The sequence below is a fragment of the Budorcas taxicolor genome, chromosome 5, assembly GCF_023091745.1.
Source record: "Budorcas taxicolor isolate Tak-1 chromosome 5, Takin1.1, whole genome shotgun sequence".
In the NCBI taxonomy this organism is placed as follows: Eukaryota; Metazoa; Chordata; class Mammalia; order Artiodactyla; family Bovidae; genus Budorcas; species Budorcas taxicolor.
The window spans coordinates 121,940,295-121,949,269 of NC_068914.1; the positions used below are offsets into that span (position 1 = coordinate 121,940,295).

Sequence of the window (8,975 nt, forward strand, 5' to 3'; positions counted from 1 at the left end):
CCTGGAAAATGTAGACTTCCTGCAAGCTCAAAAGGAAATGAAATGATTTGGTCAACACACAGAATCAGCTCTGCCATGATCATGAATCATTATTTCTAAAAAGGAACTTTCTGTAAACATCAAGTTCATCTTCCATTTTAATCTCACGTTCTTGGATTCTATAACGTTTCTAATAACAGGGAGAAATTAAGTCAAAATTTTTCATCCTTATGATTTTATTGCCTGTATAACCTACATAAGTATCTTAATCTACATAATATTTTGCTTAACCTGGAAGAATATTTTAATTACAAGCCACCCTTCACAGATGGAAAAACACTGACCACACTGTCGCTCACCCTGACATTCCACCTTGAGACTTCACACCATGTTACAATTGGAACCCACAACCATTTGCAAGACCTTGCTTCTCCACATTTGCAAAGCCTTAACCCTCCCAAACACAACAGAGAACATTAAACTAAAGTAAAGTTTTCAAATTCCTGACACATATTAATCTTCGGGATTTAGGAACGAGATACCAGAATTCCCAAGAAGCCCCAAAACTATTTTCCTTAAAATACTGCCAACATTCTTCCTACTCTTTATTCATGATTATAAATATTGGAAATAAATATAACAATTAATAAACATTAAGTTTAGTGGTATTGCAGAGAACTACAGCCTATGGCAAATATTAAAACACTGAAGAAAAGTGGGTGAATGTTAGTAGATAGTATTTGTAACATTCACATCTCCCAGCAAGGTTAACAGCACTATCAGAATCACATGTGAAAACTGCCAACTTAAGCATTTGTTGTGCTTCCCAAACGTGTTATTTTTGTAATAGCACTCATAGGATTTGTGTAAGGTATATGATGCACATAATTGAATTGATACTTTCTTTGCAAGAATGACTCAGTTAGCAGCAGATGGGACCATGAATACACACGTGTAACATGGCAACAGCTGCAAGCAACATGGCCTGATTAGATGGTGACCACTTCTCTCTAAGTGTTGACTCCAGCCTCAGCTCCATGTGTCAGCAAAACCTTACCGAGCAAAGCTCAAAAGAATTCTGGCACAGACACAGTGAATCAGGACAAGTTCAGCTAACTCCTGCACTAGAACTGTCTGCTCCCACTGATTGCCAGTCTCTTGCCTTGTGTCTGACATTTGGTGAGTCCTTTGCCTTCTATGCTCTTCCCAATGCTGACTAATTCCCATCCACTTGGTGAGATCCCCCCTGAGCTCTAAATGCTTCTTTCCCCTAGGTGTCCCTTCTCAGGCTCCCCACCCTCCCCAAGTCCCTGCTCTATCTATTGCTTAACCAGCCTTGGTCCCCTGGCTTAATCCCAGACCTGAGCACTGCCAGCTTCCATTACCACTGATGCTTCCCATTGATCCTGATAACTAACCTTCCTATGTGGCCCTTAATGGAAGATACAAGTATAAATAATATCTTAGAAAAGGGAACCCTCCTACACTGTTGTGGGAATGTAACTGGTACAACCACTATAGAAAATAATATGGAGGTTCCTCAGAAAACTGAAAATAGAGTTGCTATATGATCCGGAAATCCCACTCCTGGACATATATCCAGAGAAAACTAATTTGAAAAGATACATGCACCCCAATGCTCATATCATTATTTACAATAGCCAAAACATGGAAGCAAACTAAATGTCCAAATATATTCAGTGAAATATTGAAGTGAATTGAAGTGAATCACTCAGTTGTGTCTGACTGTTTGCAACCCCATTGACTGTAGCCCACCAGGCTCCTCCATCCATGGGATTTTCCAGGCATGAATACTGGAATGGGTTGCTATTTCCTTCTCCAGGAGATCTTCCTGACTGCGGGATCAAACCCGGGTCTCCCGCATTATAGGCAGATGCTTTTACCATCTGAGCCACCAGGGAAGTCCCACTCAACCATAAAAAAAGAATGAATGCCATTTGGAGCAATATAGATGGACTTAAAGATTATTATACTAAGTGAAGGAAGTCAGACAGAGAAGACAAATATGGTATGATATCACTTATATGTAGAATGTAAAATATGATACAAATGAAATTATTTACAAAACAGAAACAGACTCACACAAAACAAACTTACAGTTACCACAGGGAAAGGGGGGAAGGAATAATCAGAAGTTTGGGATTAGCAGATACAAACTACTACATATAAAACAGATAAACAACAAGATCCCACTGTACATAGCACAGGAAACTATGTTCATTATCTTGTAATAAACTAGTAATAATGGAAAATAAAAAGCCAATATATTAAATCTACAGATTGAAATAAAATGCTTCACATATGATCTCAATCTCATAACACATCTGAGAAATGAAAACAATGACAGTATTATTTCCTTAATCTTAAAATGAGCAAAAATGATGAATATGAAAGTTGTGATAAATTTAAGCAGGTCAACTTTTAATACAGCTGAACCAGAATCAATGTTTCTTTTTTATTCTTTAAATAGATAAGTGAATGCCTACTAGTGCCAGGCACTTAATGCAGTTTTCATTTTATTTCTTTATATTCTCTAGAAGGGAATGTGCTTATATCAATGGTGAATAGTGCTCTAGCACTATTAACCAGATATTCTTGGCAAGAGGTTACAGAGGTAGAGTCTGTGTTGGTTGAATGTTATTTAGAAAGCATTAATCATATCTGAGCACTTTCATTAACTGTTTCTTAATGACTGATGCTAAGAACTAATTCATCCATCTTTGCAGCCCAGAGAGGAAGGCTTGAGGAACTGTCAGAGAAAGGAACTTGGAGCACTTTACAAATTATAAAGTGCCACTAACATATCCTTTAATATAATCCTCAATTTTCTGAAGGGGTATGGCCAGGATTATCTTTATTACATAAATGAAACAAAGACAGGGGCATAAAATGAAATCCAAGGACAAACCTACTTTTTCACTCTTGATAAACTTTGGAACAGTCTTTGTGGAATCCCCCCTGCAGGTCAAGAATGTGGCAAGAAAGTGATGGTGATGAAATATTCCCAAATTTAGTTTTACCCAACTGACAAAGACAGGTAAGTAAATCTTTCCGTTTGGAGAAACCCATCCCAGTTTTTGACAAAACATAAAGGCTCAGACCAACTGTACCGACCGCATCTGCTTGTTTTTGGCTGCGCTGGGTTTTTGTTGCTGGGTTTCGGCTGCATTCAACATGCCAGCAAATTTGGAAAACTCAGCAGTGGTCATAGGACTGAAAAACGTCAGTTTTCATTCCAATCCCAAAGAAAGGCAATGCCAAAGAATGTTCAAACTACTGCACAGTAGCACTCATCTCACAAGCTAGCAAAGTAATGCTCAAAATTCTCCAACTCAGGCTTCAACAGTACGTGAACCATGAACTTCCAGATGTTCAAGCTGGATTTAGAAAAGGCAGAGGAACCAGAGATCAAACTACCAACATCCACTGGACCATCAAAAAAGCAAGAGAGTTCCAGAAAAACATCTACTTCTTCTTTATTGACTACACCAAAGCCTGTGACTGTGTGGATCAAAACAAACTGTGGAAAATTCTTAAAGAGATAGGAATACCAGACCACCTGACCTGCCTCATGAGAAATCTGTATGCAGGTCAAGAAGCAACCATTAGAACTGGGTATGGAACAACAGACTGTTTCCAAATTGGGTGAGGAGTATGTCAAGACTGTATATTGTCACCCTGCTTATTTAACTTAAATGCAGTGTACATCATGTAAAATGCCAGGCAGGATGAAGCACAAGCTGGAATCCAGATTGCCAGGGGAAACATCAATAACCTCAGATATGCAGATGACACCACGCTTATGGCAGAAAGCAAAGAACTAAAGAGCCTCTTGATGAAAATAAAAGAGGAGAGTGAAAAAGCTGGCTTAAAACTCAACATTCAGAAAATTAAGATCATGGCATCCGGTCCCATCACTTCATTGCAAATAGATGGGGAAACAATGGAAACAGTGAGAGACTTTATTTTGGGGGGCTCCAAAATCACTGCAGATGGTGACTGTAGCCATGAAATTAAAAGACACTTGCTCCTTGGAAGAAAAGCCATGACCAACCTAGACAGCATATTAAAAAGCAGAGATATTACTTTGCCAACAAAGGTCTGTCTAGTCAAAACTATGGTTTTTCCAGTGGTCATGTATGGATGTGAGAGTTGGACTATAAAGAAAGCTGAGCACCGAAGAAATGATGCTTTTGAACTGTGGTGTTGGAGAAGACTCTTGAGATTCCTTTGGACTGCAAGGAGATCAAACCAGTCCATCCTAAAGGAAATCAATCCTGAATATTCATTGGAAGGACTGATGTTGCTGATGTTCCAATACTTTGGCCACCTGATGCAAAGAACTGACTCATTGGAAAAGACCCTGATGCTGGGAAAGATTGAAGGCAGGAGGAGAAGGGGATGACAGAGAATGAGATGGTTGGATGGCATCACCGACTTGATGGACATGAGTTTGAGCAAGCTCCGGGAGTTGGTGATGGACAGGGAAGCCTGGTGTGCTGCAGTCAATGGGGTTGCAAAGAGTTGGACACGACTGAGCAACTGAAGTGAACTGACAGGGTTTTTGTGGCCGCCCTCGGGCTTCTTTTGTTTTGGCATGGCTCAGTAGTTTTACCCACTGCATTTCTTGCTTCAAGTTAGCAGCACTTTCTACTGCGTTCCTACTGTGTTTATACCACAGTGAAGCTTTGCAACAGCCTGGATTCAGCTGCACAAATTTCCCGGGTGACCACCATTGCAGTCTCATCAGTTATCACTGAAAAGCCACATAGCAATAAACATGTAGCCCACTCAACTCCTGTGGTTAAAACCAAAAAGCAGCTGGGGTAATATTGAACTTGCCACTGGGAGGTGATACAGAGTTGAGATTGATAGTTTGGGACAGTGAGCCCAGACAGCTCAAAATCTGGCTTCATTATTCACCAGTGGTGCAACTTGAACTGCGACCTCCTCTGTGATTCTGGCTCCTTATCTGTACATGGGTGACTAATAGCACAGCCTCAGAGGTGGTGGTGAAGATGAAGGGCAGCAGAGTATGCCTGCTCAAAACAGGCCACTTTGGCCTGAGGATTATTTTGAGCTGGGGGCTTCCCTGATAGCTCAGTTGGTAAAGAATCCACCTGTTATACAGGAGAGGTGGGTTCGAACCCTGGGTTGGGAAGATTCCCCTAGAGAAGGAAAAGCTTACCCCCTCCAGTATTCTGGCCTGGAGAATTCCACGGACTGTATATTCTCTGAACATGGGTAACTAATGGCACAGCCTCAAAGGCAGTTGTGAAGATGAAGGGTGGCAGAGAATGGCAACTCAAAACAGGCCACTTTGGCCTGAGGATTATTTTGAGCTAAAAGTACACAGCAAGTGAGCTGACCAGCTCTCTTTTCTTCCTAAAAGCAGGAGACAAACTGCCCTATGGCTTTCCTGATGGCTCAAGCGGTAAACAATCCACCCTGAATGCAGAAGACACAGGGGACTTGGGTTCGATCCCTGAGCAGGGAAGATCCCCTGGAGAAGAAAACAGCAACCCACTCTAGTATTCTTGCCTGGAAAATCCCATGGACAGAAGAGCCTGGCAGGCTACAGTCCAGGAGTTGGACACGACTGAGCATGCACACACTGTTGGAACTGGAAACCACCCTATGAGAGATGTCCTTCTACAGAAAGGAAACAACCTTATCATCAAGGGTGGGAAGGTGGAGGCAAGAGACTTCTGTGCAAAAATACCTTGTTAAAGTAACTCTTATTTTTCTTTAGCCTCCCTGTTTATTTTAGTTAGTTTTCCACAGTGACCTGTCTTTGCTCATTAGGTCTTTATTTCCTTATGAGGGCTTTCCTGTCACATTAAAATTATACTAAATAAATATGTATGCTTTTCTCTGGTTAATCTGCCTCATGTAAATTTAAATCTAATGCCCAGATGAAAACTCTAAGTTGTTCAGTCACTAAGTTGTGCCGTACTCTTTGCGATCCCATGGACTGTAGCACACCAGGCTCTTCTGTCCTCCACTGTCTCCCAGAGTTTGCTCAAATTCATGTCCATTAAGTTGGTGAGGCTATCTAACCATCTTATCCTCTACCGCCCCCCTCCTTCTTTTGCCTTCAATCTTTCCCAGCTTCAGGTTCTTTTCCAACAAGGTTCTTCACCTCAAGTGGCCAAAGTACTAGAGCTTCAGCTTCAGCAACAGCCCTTCCAATGAATATCCAGGGTTGATTTCCTCTAAGATTGACTGGTTTGAGCTCCTTGCAGTCCAAGGAACTCTCAAGAGTCTTCACTGCTGCTAAGTCGCTTCAGTCGTGTCTGACTCTGTGCGACCCCATAGATGGCAGCCCACCAGGCTGCCCCGTCCCTGGGATTCTCCAGGCAAGAACACTGGAGTAGGGTGCCATTGCCTTCTCCAAAGAGTCTTCACTAGCACCACAATTCAAAAGCGTCAATTCTTCAGCCAAAGGTTAGGTAAAATTTTGCCTCCTCTACAGGGATTAAATAGGATAACTATGTATTTGAAACACCTTAATACAGAAGAAACACTATTATTATCTACTAAATATGTGCATATATGTGAATGTGAATGTAAATGCCAAAAAAAAAAGTGCTCTGGAAGGGAGCACACAAAAATGGTAGTAGTTGTCATTCTAGGGAAGGGGAGTGAGATTCAGGAGAAGGGTTGGGAATGATGGGTGACTTTTACTATTTACTCTGTATTTTTATGAATTTTAATTTTTTTCAATGAGAATTTCTTCATCAATGAATTATTTGTGGAACTTTAAAAGTGATATATAGGGAATTTCCCAGCAGTCCAGTGCTTAGGACCGCAAGCTTCCACTGCAAGGGGCATATTTGATCCCTGGTAGGGAAACTAAGATCCCACAAGCCTCATGACTCAAAAGCCATGTGACATGGCCAAACCAAAAAAATTTTTAATTAAAACAACTGACATATAAAAGTCACCCTTTGCAATAGTGTTAGAAAAATCACATCATGTACTAAAAGTACCTATCATTTAATCAAGTAAAACAGGTTTTGTATTTTCTAAAATAACCCGAAAATATCTTTTAAAAATTACAAATCTGATTTTTTTAAAAATCATATCGGTTTTACCATAGGAGAGGATTGCCTTAGGAAGTAGCTAAAGCAGTGTCATAGGAAAGTGTGTTAATGTGCTCCAATCACAACATCTTAGAAACCTCTTGTGGTGTAATTATAATGGAAGTTCTTACATGACAATGCCAACCTTTTTCATTACTGTGTCACTGTCTAGAGCGGTCATTGCTTTTAGTCTTCTGCAGTCATATCATCATGACTATTTGCGTTTCCACACCAACATTACTTCACCTAGGCCACAGCCATGTGTTATTATATAGGACACGTTTTATTATAGGTAATAAAAGTCACAGCAAAAATACACTTTTAAATTTAAAGCCAGTATTCTGCACTAGTCCAGAATATTTCTGGTGACTTTTGTGCCTCATGTTTGGAAATATTAAAACAATAATATACCTGAGCGGTTTATCCCTTATTTCGAGGGTATAAACTCTGGGAAGAGGAGCTGTGGTAGAGATGCTTCTGGAGCTCCTATTCCCCCATACGGAGCCTAACTGTACCCACGGAGGCCTCTGCTGACCCTTCCTCCTTTTACAGGTATATAGAGAAAGTGCAGGGACTGTAAAGGCTGAAGCTTGAGATTCTCCGGCTGGTGAAATTGAATCGAAGATAACTAAGTTAGAGAAACTTGTTCAGTGTGGTCAACCATTCACACTATCCTAAAGGAAATAAAGGCTTTTCCAGAGGGATATTAGCGGGGGCGGGGGTTGGGGACAGATGTGTGTTGGGGGGGCGGTAAAGAATTCCCTTGCCAATGCAGGAGACGGAGTTCAATCCCTGATCAGAGAAGTCCCACATGCCGAGGAGCAACTAAGCCCAAGGGCCACAACTACCGAGCCTGTGCTCTAGAACCTGGGACCTGCAACGACTGAGCCCATGTGTTGCAACTATTAAAGCCAGCACGCCCTAGAGCCCAGGCTCCAGAACAAGAGAAGCTGCCGCAATTAGCAGCCACCACAATGAAAAGCCTTCCCACGGCAACTCGAGAGTAGCCCTACTCACCACAACTAGAGAAAAGCCCGAGCAGCAATGAAGACTCAATACACGCAAAAAAAAAAAGAGAACAATCAAAAACGTCTGCCTTAAAAAAAGAGAGAGAGAGGGAAAAAAGGAAAGGAGGAGGAATGGTAAACTGAAAGGGGCAAAGGAGTGGCCTTTGAGGAACCAGCCCAGATGAAAGCTCCTGCGATTGCATAACATAACCACCAGGTGGCGCACGGAAAAGCATCAAACTCGGGCCTTCGGAGGACTACAGTTCAGTCACTCAGTCCTGTCCGCCTCTTGGTGACCCCATGGACTGCAGCGCGCCAGGCTTCCTTTCCGTTACCAAATCCCGGAGCTTACGCATGTCCGTGGAGTAGGACTACGGTCTTGCGTTAAAGCCACCAGCCCCTTAAGTTCCCACCAGTAATCAAAGCAAGGGTGGTCTCGCTTTGGCAGCACATACACTAAAATTGGAACGATACAGAGATGAGTATGGCCCCTGCGCAAGAATGACACGCAAATTCCTGAAGCGTTCCATATTTTGTGCCCTTCCCCACCGTCCAGACACCGTTTGCATCTTAGCCCCCAAGGAAACGCTTTTTGTCAAAACCACACGCCTGGCACTTAATTCTGAACTTGTGGTTTTTCACTATAAAAAATAAGGCAAGGATGATTGTAAACGCCGTGGAATTGTGCCGCATAGATAGGAGGGAATTGGGAGGGGCTCATAAAAGGGTTTGGGTTTCTGTTAGATGATTTAGGGAAGAGTTCATCAGGTGAGGCTTGCTCTGGACCAGGTGCAGTCAGAAAGAAGGGGTAATTTAGTGACTGAGTATCTTAATGATTTTCATCAAATATATGACAGGAACGGGATCAAGCTAACGCCGTCAT

General features: G+C 41.9%; 1 non-coding gene across 1 annotated transcript; it reads left to right on the forward strand.

Annotated features, from left to right (window-relative positions):
* The first annotated feature begins 8,522 nt into the window (after positions 1-8,522).
* On the forward strand, positions 8,523-8,628 carry LOC128049096 (U6 spliceosomal RNA). The gene has a single exon (XR_008199467.1). It is a non-coding gene; the product is annotated as a U6 spliceosomal RNA (small nuclear RNA).
* Positions 8,629-8,975: the final 347 nt, after the last annotated feature.